This window comes from Anopheles aquasalis, chromosome Y, assembly GCF_943734665.1.
Source record: "Anopheles aquasalis chromosome Y, idAnoAquaMG_Q_19, whole genome shotgun sequence".
Lineage (NCBI taxonomy): Eukaryota > Metazoa > Arthropoda > Insecta > Diptera > Culicidae > Anopheles > Anopheles aquasalis.
The window spans coordinates 4,684,354-4,701,323 of NC_064879.1; the positions used below are offsets into that span (position 1 = coordinate 4,684,354).

A 16,970-nucleotide genomic window follows, 5' to 3' on the forward strand; every position below is an offset into this window, starting at 1 on the left:
CTCCATCGAGCACTGCGTGCGTGCGTGCGTGCGTGCGTGTTTGTGTGCACAAGATCAGCTTCTGTGGTGTTAAAGGTGGCGTAAAGTGCGTCTAAAAATCTTCATCGCTTGATCAGCAGTAAAAAAAAAACCTACAAAAAAAACTCCAAAGGCTCCCATGTTTCGAGTGCACGGTGCTGCAGCACGGTTTTCGTGCTAAAAACTGACAAAAAAAAATAAAAATGGTGCATCGAACGTGCATTCCCCGGGAATTGCAGGAATGGCTTTGTAGCGATGCGACGTCATCGATGCTCAGCTGCTTGGAGCTCATTAGGCTAGTTGGTGCCAGTGGCAGGTGGGATTGCAGACCGTCCAAGCGTCCGATCTGTTGGCCGTCGCTCGCGTAACGCGCTCCGCTCACGACGAGGTGCGCGACCGACGGAGTGAATGATTTAAACGACGGACAGAAGGCAAGTGCCAGAAAGTGAACTTAGGCAGGCGAGGTGCGGTTTTTTTTTTGGTCGCCTCGTCAGTCAGTCGCTCGATCGATCGATCGATCGATCGATCGCTGCTCGCTGTGGAAAGTGATCGAGATTGCACGCTGCACCCTTGGGAAGCCCTTTGGGAAATCTGTCAAACTGTCACACTTGCCGTCGGTCAGGGCCAAGCGAAAAGCGAGAATCGGTGGCCCCATGTGGTGAAGGCCCAGTCTCGGCTTGGAGTTGGGCGAATCCGTATATAGCGCGCGCGTGTGTGTTGTGATGTTCCCGTTCCGTCATCCGTTTGAATATTGCCGATTTGGCTTCCACAGCTCACGATCACGGTCTTCCATTCGGTTGCGGCCGATTGGTCATCTTTGGAGCTTTGCCAAGAGCAACGTGTCCGGGAACCGTGTGTCCGTGATGCTAATGATGCTGATGATGGGTGCCCAGCCCAACCGGGGTCCATTAAATCCATTTGGCATCCGGTTGACTTGGGCTCGGGAACTTCGCCCTGGTGCGTTTGGCCAAAAAAGCACCCCATGCCGCATGCATCTGCGGCCAATTAGTCCCCAAAGCCGGTCACATTTCCCTTCGTTTCCAGGGGGTAGATCTCTTCTCCAAGGGTTGCTTCCGAAGGGTGAATCCATCCCCTGCGCATTACGCATTAAACCGCGTAAAGGGAACGCGAGGCGCGATCGTACGCGTTTGCGTTTAAAATGCAGAACCCCCCACCCCCTCCCCCGGAATTCTACGCATACGTTTTTTTTTTTTTTTTGTAAAGCAGTAGCGCCCCCTGCACAAAGTGAAAAATCAAAATCAAAATCGAATCGCATCCGTCCGTCATTCCCGGTAATGAATTCGTTCCCTGCAGTGCGCGCAAAGTTCCACACATATTAGGCAGGATAGGAAAGGGTAGGTGCGGTTCGTCCGTCAACCAACTGTCCAGCCCAACCGGCCAACTGCAGGAACGAACAGCGAGAACGAACGTGTGCGCTGTCCCATTCCACGTTTTTCATTCACTTTTTTTTTGTCATGTGTGCCGGCCGTATGTGCGTGGTTGTGTATGTGTGTATGTGTGCCCTCCCTTTCTCGGCTCTCCATCACTACTGGTCTGTCTGGCTGTCGTGTCCGCTGCTGGCTGGCTGGCTGGCTGGCTGGCTGGCGTAGAAACCGAGAAGCCATTCATTAAAATTGCAAATCTTGCGATCCGATCCAGCACCACCACCACCACTGTCGGAACAAGGGTGACACAAAAGAGGGAGGGAGGGGGGGGGGGGAGGTTGCGGGTACATTTGGTGGCCGCGACCACGCCGCGGTAGATTGATAGGCTTTCGATGAAGATTCCCGGGGCCCTAAGCCCCCCCCCCCCTGTGTGTCTGCTGACTCCAGGGCGGGCGATCCAGGGCACCGATAATCACTCCCCCCTTCCCCACCATCTGAAGCTATGTCAGCTGACCTTTCAAAGAGGTCGTCGGGGAGGGAGGGAAACGGTGGGCCGAGTGGTGGGTTAAATTAAAACCAAACATCCTCAGCCAGAGGGAGAGAGAGGGGGAGGGATAGAAAAAGGGGGAAACCAGTCGGCGAATAATCATAAATCCGACGATCGAGAATTCGTACCATCCGGCATCACACATCCGGCAACCGAGTGTGCGACGGCGAGTTCAATTAAACTGTCGTTTGCTCTCGTCAGCGTCGGGAAGGGCTAAGGGAAAAGCACTCTCGAGCGGCTGTAAGAAGAATCAGCAGGGGGCACCCCCGAAATGGGACTGGAATGGAATGGAATCTTTGGACTACGGAACGTTCCTCGGAAGGCAAAGGTTCTTCGGCTAATTCTGGAGAACTTGGAGAGTTTTAAACTTTTTTCTTGTGATACATATTTTAAAAATTGAAAATTTTAATTCGGGATCAATCGAAGCAAAGCTGACAAAGTTATAGATTGTTGAAAATCTGCGTTTCATACCCGGATTCATGCAGCTCGGTACTTTGAAGAGCGTTTCCCAAAAAACCAACGTTTTCATAGTCGGTACCCATCCAGTACCGCAAAAACTACAGCACCGAGTGATTAGCAAGTTTCAACACATAATCTGTACACTCGTTGCCAGGTAGTCCCGTCGAGTTTTCATAAAAAATGATACTTTTTTGTAAATAATTAAGTAAACCTCGTTTTTTTAAGGGAAAATCGTAAAAGGCATCACTTTCTACATTTCAAAAATCTGTCAAACATCTAAAAATAGGAAATTCAACAAAAACTCGACTAAAAGAATATTGATTTGTATTTTTCTGATGATCCATCACGAAGCTACGATGGGCACCGGAGGAAAAAGTATCTTTTCGCAGACGCACCTTCATCAATTTGATACCATGGATGAAGTTTTCCATCAATCTTCCCCCGAAATAGTGCTAAATATGCTTCGAAACTTGTAGTTTCACTTGCCATTCACTTGAAATAAAAAAGATGAATGGTTACGTCACAAAAAATCGTCAAAAATGATTCATTTTTTGTGGCCAGAAATTACCGAAGCCCCCCCCCCCCCCCCCCGGTTAAGAGCAGATTGTATTCAAGCTGAGCGTACTACTCCGACTTTCTTTCCTCCGAACAAAACCATCGGCACGCGACTGCCGTCCGTGCAATCCCGGTTGCAATCCCGGGAATGGTAGAAACCAGAAAAGTCCCATTCTGGCTGTAGCGCAATCGACGCGAGCGTTTGCCCCCCGCCGTGTCACAATGGTAGGACAATCAGGGAGCACCAGATCGCAGCAGCAGAAGAAGAAAGAGGAAATTACTACTTGTACTTCCTGAGGCTGGCTTTTGGTTGCGTCCAGTTACCGTGCGTGCTCGAAAGTCGTGGGCCTCTAAAGTGGGAAATTGAGAAGAAGAAAAATAACAAACAAACCTCCATTACATTCCCGCATCATCCTTCCTTGGATAAAAATGTGGGAAAAAAATGAAATGCCTAGTGCAAGGACAGGGGCCACCAGGATGCTCGTCTAGTCTCGTCGTGGGGGACGAGGTGGTTGCGGGGGGAGGTTAACACATTTAAACGCACGCATTGGCACTTGCCAGAACGAAACTGAATTACGGGAAATTCAAAAGTTCAGAAACTTCGAAGGGAAATTCGGGAGATCAGCTCTGATTTGTAGCCAGCGGGGTTAAAAAAAAACAAATATTTTTATCAGTTAAAAATCGCATACAATCAGGGGTTGAATATTTTAATTATCTTGGTGATGGAGGCGGTAAAAGGGATGTATTTGGTACGTAATGACTCCATTTCTTTCCCCCCAACCCCTTTTCAAGATAGTTTAAAGCTTCTGGCACACTTAAGGGGGGACTTCGGTATTTAATTTTTATTTGTGTCACATGTTTTTAACATTTTTCCCTGAAAGCTGATCCTTTCAAGAGTATTGTGTGAATGTTTTGGATTAATTGAGGAAAAACTGACAAAGATACAGAGTTTTTAAAATCCGCGTTTCATACAAGACTCCATGCAGCTCGCTACTTTGAAGAGCGATTCCCCAAAAGCAACGGTTTTCAAAGTCGGTGGCCCTCGTACCGCAAAAACTACTGGACCGATCGATTTGATATTTTTAACACCTAATTTGTACACTTTTTGCCAAGTAGCCCTGTCGCGTTTTCATGAAAATTGTTGATACTTTTTTTTATACAAATCTGTAAAGTTCGTTTTTTATGGCAGAATCGCGAAAAGCATCACTTTTTCAACTTCAAAAATCTGCCGAAAACCGATAAAATGGAATATCAACAAAAACTTAACGGGACTTCTTAGATAAACTTAGCAGCTACGATGGGAAGTCACGACTGCCTAAATTTGTTGGCATGGATTCATTTTTCAGTGAATGTTGCTCAAAACAATACCAAATATTCTTCAAAAGTAGTAGATTATTATGTCATTTACTTGAAAAAATACAGTTGAATGGTAACGTCACAAAAAATCGTTAAAAACGGGCCTTTTTTAGACCCGAAGTTACCGAAGTCCCCCCGTTAATGGGTTATTTAGCCATTTGAAATTCTCTTACACAATCGCTGATAGAATGCAATTCGCTAGAGATGTAGAAATGTTTGCCTTTTTACCCTGACCAGCTAGAACCACTAGCCTCCCTTTTTTCCCAATTTACTTGTTCCTCTTGCTTCTCCTCCTCCATAGAAGGATGAAGCGACGGAGCTAAGCAATGCGTCGCCCAAGGTCCTAGGCGACGACCGCGTTCGCGAAACCGTAAATGCTCTCGTTGCTTTGCTAATAATAAACCACAGCGGGCAGCGGGACCGGTCAGCCACCACCCGTTTCCCGCTTCCGCCCAAAAGTTGTGCCAGCTCCACCACAGGTGTAATCCCGGGCCCGTGGCCCAATCCGTTGGCCAATCTGTTACACAGTGCGCGAACTGTACCGCCAGCCACTGGGCCGATCTGGTTCGGTTCGCCGTTGTCTTTGGCGTTTGGAAGAAAACTTTTGGTCTGATGGTGCCCCCCCCCCCCTTATTTTGGTGTACAGAAAAAAAACCCCTTCCCCTCCCCATCACAAAAAAGTGTCGGAAAGGAAGGGGGGGGAGGGAAAGAAGAAAAGTTCCCGTTTCCCGCGCAGCACACGGTTGGTGGTCATTGTTGTTGGTCGGCGAGTGGTGGCCACGATCAGTAGCCCTGACGTAGCGAACGAGTGGTGTCACGCAGCCCAGTTGGCAGCCATTTTCCTTTCCCTAATCCTGGATTTCGCTTCCGGGAGCGGCACTGGCGTTCTTTTCCTGGGTGGGGGGGGGGGGAACCATCTGGTCGCGAATCGCGAAACTAACGGATTTCAAGAACCCCCCCGATTGTGGGTGGTGGTGGTCTTTTGTGAGTAGGTCCTTGCCTCTTGCCTTGAAGGTTCGTCTTAACGGTGGTTGGCCACCAGGCGCCCGTCACCAGTTCGACAACGACGAACGGAAGCCGTCCGTGGTGGTATCGGTTTCTGCCTTACCTGTGCTCCGCTTGCGTAATACGCAGAGGACACGCAGCAAACACCAAAACAGAGAGGAAAGACGAAGGAGCTTTTATGGGCAGGAAATCGCTCCGATCGCTACTTCCCCTTAGCTTGTCGCCTTCATCTCAACTTTAATTCAATAATCTGTATGTATAAGCTGGCGCTCGTTTCACCCTCGCCCAGCGCCCTTCCCTCGTCCCTGGCACAAACTTTCCGCCACCCCCATGGGTAGCGTACGCCTCGTGCTCGAGCCAATTTCGCGCCAAGCCCCGCAATCGCTCTGATGTTTCACTCTTGACACACGCCGGCCCTTCCCGCCTTTCCCGGGGGCCCGGCGTCCTATAGGGGCCCAGGCTGGCAGGCTTCCAGTGATGAAGGGCGAGGGTGGCAACTGCACAGGGGTGCTGCTGGGTTTTTGGAGTGGATAATTTTTTTTTTTTTTTTTGAGAGAGACAAGGCAGGATGAGGGCGGCCTGATATTATTGGCAACGTATGTTTACGACAATGACAAGAGAAAAGGGAGAGAGAAAGAGAGAGAGAGAGAGAGAGAGAGAGAGAGAGAAGAGAGAGAGAAGAGAGAGAGAAAAAGAAGAGAGAGAGAAAAAGAGGATGGAAACATATTTGTAGCTTTGTCATTGGCACCTGGTGCCAGGCCCGTCTATCCCAGACTATCGACTGGTGGCTGTGGTGGAGCTGTCACTAGCAGTCGGAGTAGCCGGAGTGAACGGCAGCGAGCGGACGAGCGGCAGCGAGCGAACGAGCGAGGTTTAATGCGAGCTGTACATGTGGAACAAATGTGGCATGAACTGGCGGCTTGATTGGCGGCGTAGGGATCTGGTGCCCCGGTAGTCTAATGGACGGAGCCTGCCTTCAACAAATCCCCCTCCTCCCCCCCCCCCCAAAATCCACCCTAAAGACTAGAACACGGCAGCTGAAGGGCGCGCGATGCCCCTCTCGAACGCAATCGATTCCGTTGTTCCCGAGCCATTTTGCGAACCATCTTGCGAACTCGCTCCGGATTTGGTTCCGCTGGATTTGCAGCTGCCCGGACGGGTTGGCTGGGTGCTGGCACCATATACAAGGGGCCAGACGCGCTCGCTTGCTCGGCCGGCTGCAGCGATTGCGGCAGCGGAGGTCCGTGCCGTGCGTCCGAACTCCATTTCCATTTTGCGTCCATTTTCCTGCACCGATGGAGGTGATGATGAGGGAAGGTTGCCTGAATTCGAATGCATCCGGCGCATCCTGGGGCAGCTGGGCCAGTGCTTGCCTTGCCATGTTTAGATTCGTAAGCGGATTAGAAGTGCGGCTCATGCGTTGCCAGTGCTAGCGGTACTGGTGCCGGTGCCGGATCTCCCTGAACAGACCAGGTACATCATCCAGCTTGTCCATCATTATTCGTTTCTTTTTTTTTCTTTTTTCCTTTTTGCCTCAACTAGCGCACTCACAGTCAACCGGCACTTTCGCGTAGCGGCTGCCAACCGGCGGAACAGGGGGGATGCAATTTTGAAATCTCTGCCCCTACCCCTCTCCCCCCTTCTTTCTTCTTCATTTTGCACATCCTTGCCATCCATATCTCATCCATTCAGCGCGGAAATTCGCGTAGAAGTACCCTTAAAGTTACGATGTGGTAAAAAAAACCCACTCATTTCTATGTTTCTGACAAGCAAATCTACACGAATATGTGCGAGAACGTACATACATGCATTTAGAAGGGGGCAGAGGGAATGGGGCAGGGAAATGAAACAGTAAAAATCAATCATTAAAATTATGTTTGAAAGTCATCGAAGGCTAGGCATTTTTCCCTGAAAGCTGATCCTATTAAGAACATTGTGTAAAATTTCTGGATCAATCGAAGCAAAGCTATCAAAGATAGTGATTTTTGAACATCCGCACTTCATACATGGTTGAATGCAATGCTCGCTACTTTAAAACGCGTTTTAAAAACACGTTTCCCCAAAACCAACGTTTTCGAAGTCGGTACCCATGCAGTTGCCTAAAAACTACTGCTTATAAATAATACTACTACTTTACGCTAGTTTCCAGGATGCGCCATCGAGTTTTCATATTTATTTGTTGGAACAATTATTTAAAACTCGTTTCTTTTGCAATCCATATCGTAAAAAGCCTCATGTTTTCCAGCTTCAAACATTCTACCAAAAATCGAAAAATTAGAAATTCCACAAAAAACATAAACGGACTAACGCGATAAACATACAAAACTAAAAACAAAGCATAATGTTGATTAGCATATTTCTGCTGATCACATCGCGCAGATTCGATACGATGGGCACCGGTGGAAAAAGTACCTACTGGAAAACACGCCCTTCCTAAATTTTGATTCCAGGGGGTGAAGTTTTTAATAAATCACTTTTTCAAACTTAAAAAATCTGCCAAACATCGAAAAGAAAAGAAGGGAAATTCAACAAAACCTCGGCGGGGCTACCATGGATAATCTTATAAGTTTTCAAAAGAATATTGATTTGTATTTTTCTGATGGCCCATCACGCAGCCTCCACCGTAAAATAGTTTCTTTTCGCAGACGCACCTTCAGACATTTTTGTTGCCATCGAGGAAGTTGTTTATACAAATCTTCCCCAAAAACGAGCTAAATATGCTTCCAAAGGTTGCAGTTTAATATGCCATTCACTTAAAATAAATAAAGCGGAATGGTTACGAAACAAAACAAATCGTCAAAAATGATTCATTTTTTTTGGCCAGAAATTACCCAACTGCTTGCTGGTGCAGCTGGTGCAGCTAATCGCTCACCAGCATTCGCTCGGAACGGACGAAAGGCGAAGGAGCTGGAACAAACTCTCCCTTGTCCCGTTCGCCTCCAGTCCAGTGGTGGGGGGGCAAAACCTGTAATAAGGAGTCAATTGGCTTCGCTCTTCTCTTCACGCACAGGGTCAGGGTTAGCAGGAGATTAGGTCAATCGTGGTGTGGCATCGTGGTGTGGGCAAATCTTGCGAGAGAAGGCTGTCACGTTCGTTTCCATTCATCAACTCAACTGCGAGAACGCACGGGAACGGTTCAGTTGCGGGAGAACAACTTCCAGCGATGAGTACGGGATTTGGTTTGCCCGCTAACTGAACCTTGAACGGAACCAGAAGCTCGACCAGTTTGGTTCGATCGCACACGGGATAGGAGCGATAGCACGGTGGTTCGTGATGTGTACAGGTCACAGGTACGCGCCCGGTCGTGAATCCGAACACCCTTGACATGCCCGGTAACTTCCGGTACACCTTCCGGGAGAGCGGTGCAGTGGCCGGTGCAGTGTTTGGCCGCTGTTGCTTCGCACCCACCCATCGTTTGCTTCGTGGCCCTTTTGTGACAGTGATCAATCTCCGCTGCGTTGTGCCAGGCGGCCGTTGCTTTGCAGCTTTCTCGCTGTCAAGGGAGCTCTGTGACCTTATCATCCGACATCCGATGTATTCCGGCTCCCCCCGGGGGGGGGGGGGGGGGGGGGGGGGGGTCCGACAACCTTTTATACGCCATCTTTCAGCTGGCTGGCAGGTGGGAATGGTCAGCTCCGAGCTCACAGCTCTCGAGCGCAGTGTGAAACGAAAACACACACCACACACATACACCGTCAGCAGACATTAACACATCCTTGCTTGCTTGTGGCCCTCCAGCGTGTGTCTGGCGCAACGTTCGTTCGGTTTTTTTTTGTAATTGATCCACAGCTCTAGCTATGATGATGTTACGATTTTTTCAATGAGTTTTGTTCTCCCCGGACAGCTGGACAGCTGGTTCCGCACCTTGCCCACGAATTGGAAATTTCATCTTTAAACTCTTCGTTACCGCTACTTAAATCCGTTCTTGCCGTTCTATCGGCTTTCGTGTGGAATTTATACAAACTTTTCATTGTGAAATGAGAACACAACAACGTAAATTGAAGCCATTGCAAGCGATCGCTTGCCCACAACTGTGCAAGGGTGGCAACGTCTCGAAGTGATTCACCTGAACTGTGTCACAGAATTAAGAATAGATTTTATTTCGCCCTGCTGGGTGTTTTAATAACCTGTTACAATTCTAATCTTATTCTTTAATAAGTTGAATTGAAATCTTTCGCCTTTGTGTTTCGGAAACCATGGCACGCGCGACTTCGTTCGGCATTTTATCCCATATCTTAACCAAATGATTTTTAGAAGAGTCCAAACTCGTATGAATTATGTTTCCTAGTTTTCCTAGCAGTGTATCCCCATGTATGCTGAAGGCCAGTGGTTTCAAATCTGGAGACGCTGCGGGCCATTTCGATGAGCTTATAAAACATGGCAAATTTTCCGCACATCGTGGCTGCACAATCAATTCCTTATGTGCTAGTGCTGAACCCTATTAGAAGCAAAAATCATATTCTCCGGTTAGTATCTTCGCACAAGGAATCAAATTAATCTTGAACGCGATACTTGGTGCCTCTCGACTGCTTTTTTACTGGCTGGTATATCACAGAGACTTATGCCATAGACACGATCATTTTTCTTATTCAACGTTGCCTCCAAAAGAGACCTTTATTCGTCTGGAAAAAATATGTTGTGAGCAGCCATGCCTCTACAGGAGCAGCCGCGATCTACATCCAAGGTTCTTTTAATAATTTTTGCATACAGGTGTGACTCATTTTCATATCACACGCCGTTGCCGATTTGCCGAGCGGTCCTGATTTCGTCATAGAAGCTCCTTCACCGCCTTAACTATCGCTCGAGTGCGTACAGTCCGTGTTTTCCTCGGTTTTACGTTTCAGGGATAACCGTACCACTATCGTTTGAATCGTTTGATGGTCCTGTGCACGAATATTCTGGACAAATTCAGATGCGATAGCTTGATTCTTATCTGATGTTTGGTTAGGTTTTGAAGATGTAACATCGTAATTCATTTTCTACACGAATCCATTTCAATATTCTAAAAAAAAAACAAACCACAAATTTAGCAGTAAACAGATCACTCTTCCAAATAGAAAACACAGATCTGATCTAAATCTGTCACAGTTTCTACAGGGTGAACTGGAGTAAATTCATCACTATTATTTGTCAGCTCAATCACCTTAAAATGAATTAAATGTTTTTGTATCGCACCATCAATCGGTAAACTGGTGCAGAGACAACAGAAAGACACCATGGAAGTGGACTAAAAACAAGCCGCAACATCGCCAGAAAAGGATTTGGAAGGTAAAGGCCAGCATGCAACGAAATCCGCGTCGCAGTCCAGAAAAAAGGTCGCAGCAAGATATGAAAATTTCGTTCGATCGTTGCATTATGAAAAATGAGTCCAGGGTTAGGCCTTACAACTTCCGAAAAGCACACGATCCTACACCGCAGCAATAAAAAAAGATCGGTGGTGAACGAGTAAAGGAGTTGTAGCGCTTGCACGAACGTGGCGCATTTTTAAACTCCGTGTGCTCCGATGAGAATTTTCTTGCTTATTAATCAGTCCATAAGCTCTCAAACCGATCGTGTTTACTTGACCGAAGGTTACATACTTGAATTTCTGCCTGATGGGCGCTCTCCAATTGTGTTTCTCGATCCTAGAGTCAAAGTGAAAGCGACAGATTATCGAGAATATGTTTCGGAAGCTGCTTTTGATTAACTTTATTTTTTCAAGTAAATGGCATATAAAACTACAACTTTAGAAGAATATTTGGAATTGTTTTGAGCAACATTCATTGAAAGGTTAATCCATGGCATCAAATGTTGGTAGGCGTGTCGTCGCAAAGGTACTTTTTACGGTGCCCATCGTAGCGGCATAACGGGTCATTTGAAATATACAAATCGATATTCGTTAGAAAGATTGTAAGTTTATCTAGGTAGCCCCGGAGAGTTTTTGTTGATATTGATATTTTCCGATTTTTGGCAGATTTTTGAAGTTGAAAAAGTGAAGCTTTTTTCGATTTTTGCCTACAGACACGGTTTTCAAAGATTTGTTTGAAAAAAAGTATCGACAATTTTAATGATATCTCGACGAAATTACCTTGCAAAAAGTGTACAGATTATGTGTTAAAAATTTCAAATCGATCGGTGGGGTAGTTGCTACGATACGATGGGCACCGACTTTGAAAACGTTGCGTTTTTCGGGAAACGCTCTCCAAAGTATCGTTCAAAAATCTGATTTTCAAAATTCTGTATCTTTGTCAGTTTTTCCTCGATTGATCCAAAACTTTTACACAATGTTCTTGAAAGGATCAGCTATTAGGGAAAAATGTTAAAAGCATGTGTCACAAAACAAAATTAAATACCGAACCCCCCCCCCCCCCCCCCCCCCCCGGTAACACAAAACAATTATGGTGTTTTGAATCGGTAACACATCTTGTCAGTAACCTTGCAACTTCGCTTAGGCTTCACGTGGCCACGGTCTCTCCTGAAGACCGCGGATGCGTTCCGCAAAATTCCTGCCCCGCATAGGCCATAGAGGGGGGGGGGGGCGCCATAGAAATGGCAAGTGTGGGAGGTTTGCTACATTTTCATTACACCCACCCAGCCCAACCCAACCCGTGGACACCGTGGCAGCACCATCGTCATCGTCGTCGTCCTGCTATCGCGCTCGATGGTTTCATCACCTTGCGCTCTAGGTGGTGGTCGCCTCCACCTCCACCACACAGGTTGCGCCTGGGGGAGGTGAAAAGGTCAGGAAGTCAAGGCACCACCATCCTTCTTCTTCTTCTTCTTTTGCTTCACCTCCCCCCCCCCAAGCGGCTACTTAATCAGATAAAAGGTTCACTAAATCTTTGCTTCGCCAAGCACCGGCGCGCCGTGTTCCGTGGCCGCAGGTCCTGTGGCTTGTTGCCTGTTGGCTGTTTGGAGGACTGCTGGTGGAGGTAGGAAAAACAAAAGGACCGGGACCCACGGGAGTGTTGCCCTGTTCGATTTTGTAGTCCAAGGGTTTCCCTGTTCGTTCGCTTCGGCGGTACGGCGATCGCCCGTTTCGCCCAGTGGCCATCTGCGCCGTTGCCAAACTAGTTACTCCAGAGCACCACCGAGAACTGGTCCTTTGGCCGGCGTGTGTGTATGTGTGTCTAAATAAACGGAAAATATAGTAATGGAGAATGAGAGTTGTTTGAGAGGGGTGGAGTGTGGGGGAGAGCAAAGGGGGGTAACGAAGCAACCAACTACTGCTACTACTGCTCGCGCTATGGAATGGCAATGGAGCAGCCCAGGACCATTTCTACCACCGTGAGGAGCCCACCCACTATCACTCACCCTCCACGGTGCCAATTTCCTGCTGTTTGCACCCTTTTCGTTCACCCCACTGTCTGTTGGTGTGCTTGGTGCTGTTGCTGGAGCTGCATTCTGCTCGGCTCTTCGATGATTCCGACTTTGCTGACTTGCATTGCTTCGCGCTGCTGATGCTGCTGTCCAACGAGCCCAACGAACGAACGAACGAACGAACAGAACATAACAGAAGTCAATTCGACCTCCGTTTCGGACCGAGGGAACACTCGCCAAGTCGCGCCACGTCAAACGCTCACGTCAAACCAACCTATCGGTGCCTCATCAGCCGAGCCATTGATACTAATTGCGAGAAAGTTTGCTTTGGTAACCGCTCGCCACCGCTCGTGGAGTTTCTTTGGAATGGGTGTTTCTCTCGCCCTTTTTCTCTCTCTCTCTCTCTCTCTCTCTCTCTCTCTCTCTCTATCTCTCTCTTTCTCTATAAAAATGTACACAAATAAACAAAACTCATGTCTCCATCTCTATCAAAAAAAACATTGTTCAACGGGTTTGTAGGAGAAATCTAAATTTGCTAAATAACCCATTAAACGTGCCAGAAACTTAAAACTCTCTTGTAGAGGAGTGCTGGGAAGGAAAAGGAGTTATTATGTACCAAAAAACGAACTGACCTTGACGTTCTAATGCAATATCTGCACCAAATGGAGCTGTTAAGTCTGATCAAGTGTTTGATTTTGTTCATTAAGGCATCCGTACAACATAATCGGTGTGCATTTTTTCTGAAATTTATTTAACACGATTTTAACACGCATTTAACACGCAACATAGCGCAAAGTGTGGTTTAAAAATTTAAAAAGAAGTGATATTGATGTCACAACAAGCAAGCAGTGAAATGGTTGAAAGTGATCAAATTGCACGCCTCATTGGCCAAAAAGGGTTACTAATGATCGTTACAAGCAACAAATAACCATATCTTGACCAAGACTTGTGAAAAGTTCACCCAAAATAACAAGAAACGACAAAATTGACCTATTTTGTTCGTTAAAAGCGCTCCGCCACCGCGTGCAATATCGACCAAGGACACGGTGCAAAGCCCTAACTGGTAACAATTACCACTTGTGGCGAATGCACCAGACTTGACTCTATTAGCTGAACATTTATTTGCATCGCTGGGGGACAGGTAATGTGGCCGAGCAGCGCTTCCCTTTTTACGAAATGTTTGAAAAAATGGATGGATTTTGAAAAAAAAAATGGTACAGATTGGCGGCTTTATTGGTTAGGCATCCAAAAACTGCCTAAGATAGAGTTAAAATCAGTAGCTAACGATTGGCCATTACTTTGGCGAATAAATGATTGTCTATGCATAGGCGTTCTTTTGTTTTTCGCAAAACAAAATGGTCGTTTTGTTATGCATACACTCGGTAATTGCGTTTCTTGTAATTAGCAATAAAATAACTTAAAATACTTCGAACGAAGATTACTCAGTGGTATACAATTTCATTTTGTTCTCTGATCGTTTTTGTCTTCTTTCTGGCATCTACAGAATTGGTTCCCATAACCGACTATCTTTTGGAATTTATCTCCTAAAAATCTGGACGATTTTTCGGGTTTCATAATTGTCATCTTCATATCAAATGCATTACCATACAAGGGGCTCCGCAAAATTCAAAACAAATGGCAGTGCAATGCAAAGGGCTTTGTTCTGAGTGCATTCAATGTCTTCAGTGAGGTACTTTCTTTCATTTTTGGCGAGCACACAAAGATGTACGCGCGTCCAGCGATATCCTGCTGGAATAGGAAATTATTGCGACTTTAAAACTGAGTCTGACCATTTCTTGTCGATGGTTCAATTCAATTTGTCTCAGTTTATGGCATCAGGCATGTAAATCAATCTTTCATTTCCTTGAAGGTGACCCAAAAGCGACCTCATCCTTCATTCCGACGCTTTGAACGTTGCCCCTCGGTGAACGAATCATCTCCGGAACGGGAATTTTCCACAAACTGTCTTCTAAAGCATACTCGTTTTTATGTACTTTCCTTGAAACCGGAATCGTGGTTTATATTCTCAAGAAAGTAATAACACAAACTGTGTCAAAAATGTTCGCTTTTCGACTTCATCGAGTCAAAGTGACGTCATCGACTGCTCTTCCACTCGTCTCTCGACCCTCCGCCCGTCCCCGCGCGTCCCGAAAATCCCGCACCATTCCCGGGACGGAGACCGTTGACTCGCGCACTGCGGTGCCGGAAAACAGACTTTCCCCGAGGAAGGTTACCGGTGCGAGGGATCGCCCGGCACAAAAGGGGAAACTCACCGGAACTTCTGCAACACTGTCTAACCGTTTCGACTTTGGCGACGGTTTGCGGTGCGTTGAGGAGCCCACCAGGCCAGCGCCAGCACCAGGCCGACAACAGTACAAATCAATTATCCACGATATTGATCCACGGAATCCCACGGTGCACACGGTGCGGTTGGCGATGTCGCACTCGTCACTGTGGCGCTGCGGTTTCGGTGGTTCCCGCCACCCCTCTCCCCCCTCCCTGCCCCTCTCTCGCTCTCAGAAAATTCGATTTCTTTACGGAGTGTCCCCGTGACCGTTCTGGGTTCTGGTGCGATGGGACTATGGGTAATGTGCTTGTTGCAGACACAGACATACAGATGTTTGTGCTCGTAGGATTTTTTTCCCCGACGAATTTGCCGATCACTGATCGATAGCAGCAGCAGCAGTCGATACAGCACCTGACAAAGCAGTGGACAAAGACGCGCAGGCCAGGCCAGTGCGAATGTCAGCGCATCGAGGGTGGTTGCATTCGCCCCCCGCCCTCCTCCCCCTCCACACGCTTACGGTGATCATTTAATTACGTCGCCTCCATGACGTGCCTGTGGTGATGGCGGCGGCGGACTGCGAGTATGGTGGCACAGTGGCACATTCCCGGGAGGGTTTTCCGTGGGGGAGTGTTCGTTGTTGTTTGTGTGTCTTGCCAGGGGGATGCTGGCCTGCTGACGATTTCCGGTGAGCGTTTCTGAGCAGAGCGTTTCTCTTTCTCTCTCTCTCTCTCTCTCACTCTCTCTCTCTCTCTCTCTCTCACTAATCGGAACTTAATCTGATTTGCACGAAGCCATCGCGATGACCTAGACGACGACGACGACGACGACGACGACTACTGAGACATAGGACGTACTACCAAGGGCGCACAACAGAGTCAGTCCCCGGTCCTTCCGGGTCTCGCAATCCGTCCGGAGCCTACGCCGTTCCTGCGCCCAGAGTAGATGATTGGTACGGATGGCGATTCCCTGAGGTTCCCGGCCTCCCGGCGTTGTGCGGATCGCTTTCAATTGACTGTGCTAAATGGGGGGTGGTCAGGGGGTTGGGGGGTGGTTAAGGGGATGAAGGGGTACCCCGGGTGCTTCATGTGCGTACGGGCACTATCATACGGAGATGATTGGTGGCATCGTGGGACGATGATGCAGCCAATTCGCCCCGGCTCTCGATTTATTGACGTTTTGTCGACCCACCCCCTACCACCCCCCACACGGGGCAGATGGACTCGTTTAGTCTGTGCGGATTCCGTTCCGTTTATTGACTCGTTTGGGCCCCCTCCACCCCCCTGCCACGTCACGTCACGTCACTGCACGACTTCTCAGTCCCCGATACGCAGTGTACCGGGCGGACAGGGGGTGGGGGTGTGGGGGTTCCTGAACCACACTCACACTCATGCCAAGAGATATTGCCACAGTCTCACGTGCCGTGCCGTGCCGTGCCGTGCAGCTGATGATGCATTTTAGGGCATTATGGTTTTACGAGCAGCTCCTTCGGGTAACCCGTAACCCGGGCACACTCCCCGCCCCCCCCCCCCCCCCCCCCCACACACACTCAGGCTAACCAGTGGCTACTATATCGCGCTCAATTTTGTTTGTGGAAAATGAATTTGCGCCCGGCAGTATGAGCAGCTGCAGCATCATCATCATCATCATCATCATTCGTTTCGGAACATTGTCTGATTGTACACAAACACCCTTTCCCCCCCCCGGGGGATAGTTTCCGTAGTGTTCGGTGCGGAAAATATGACTTCAACTTCGTTTGGAAGCAAGCTCCCAGGAGCAGGAAGCGAACGGGAGGGGTTTGCGGGAGTGTTTGCGTTTCTGCGCTCACTCCGGTGCACCGCGTTACGTTGATTGAAGCAACTCCCGCTGCAAGCAGCCGGAAATCAGCTTGTCAGAGCGCAAAATGCGCGTCATCCGATCGGCATTGCCCGCGCTCTCTCACATTTTCCTTTCTTTGTAGGATTGCGTCTCATTTTTTTTTTTTTATTAAGCTGTCACAAAAATCTTTCTCAGACGTAGTGGCCCTATTCCAAGCGTTTTTTCTCATTTTTGAGACACCTGT

At 48.0% G+C, this 16,970-nt stretch overlaps 1 protein-coding gene across 1 annotated transcript in view; it reads left to right on the forward strand.

Moving 5' to 3' along the window:
- Positions 1 to 16,970, forward strand: part of LOC126580009 (carbonic anhydrase-related protein 10) — a 56,445-nt gene that overhangs the window by 510 nt on the left and 38,965 nt on the right. The window lies entirely within an intron of this gene.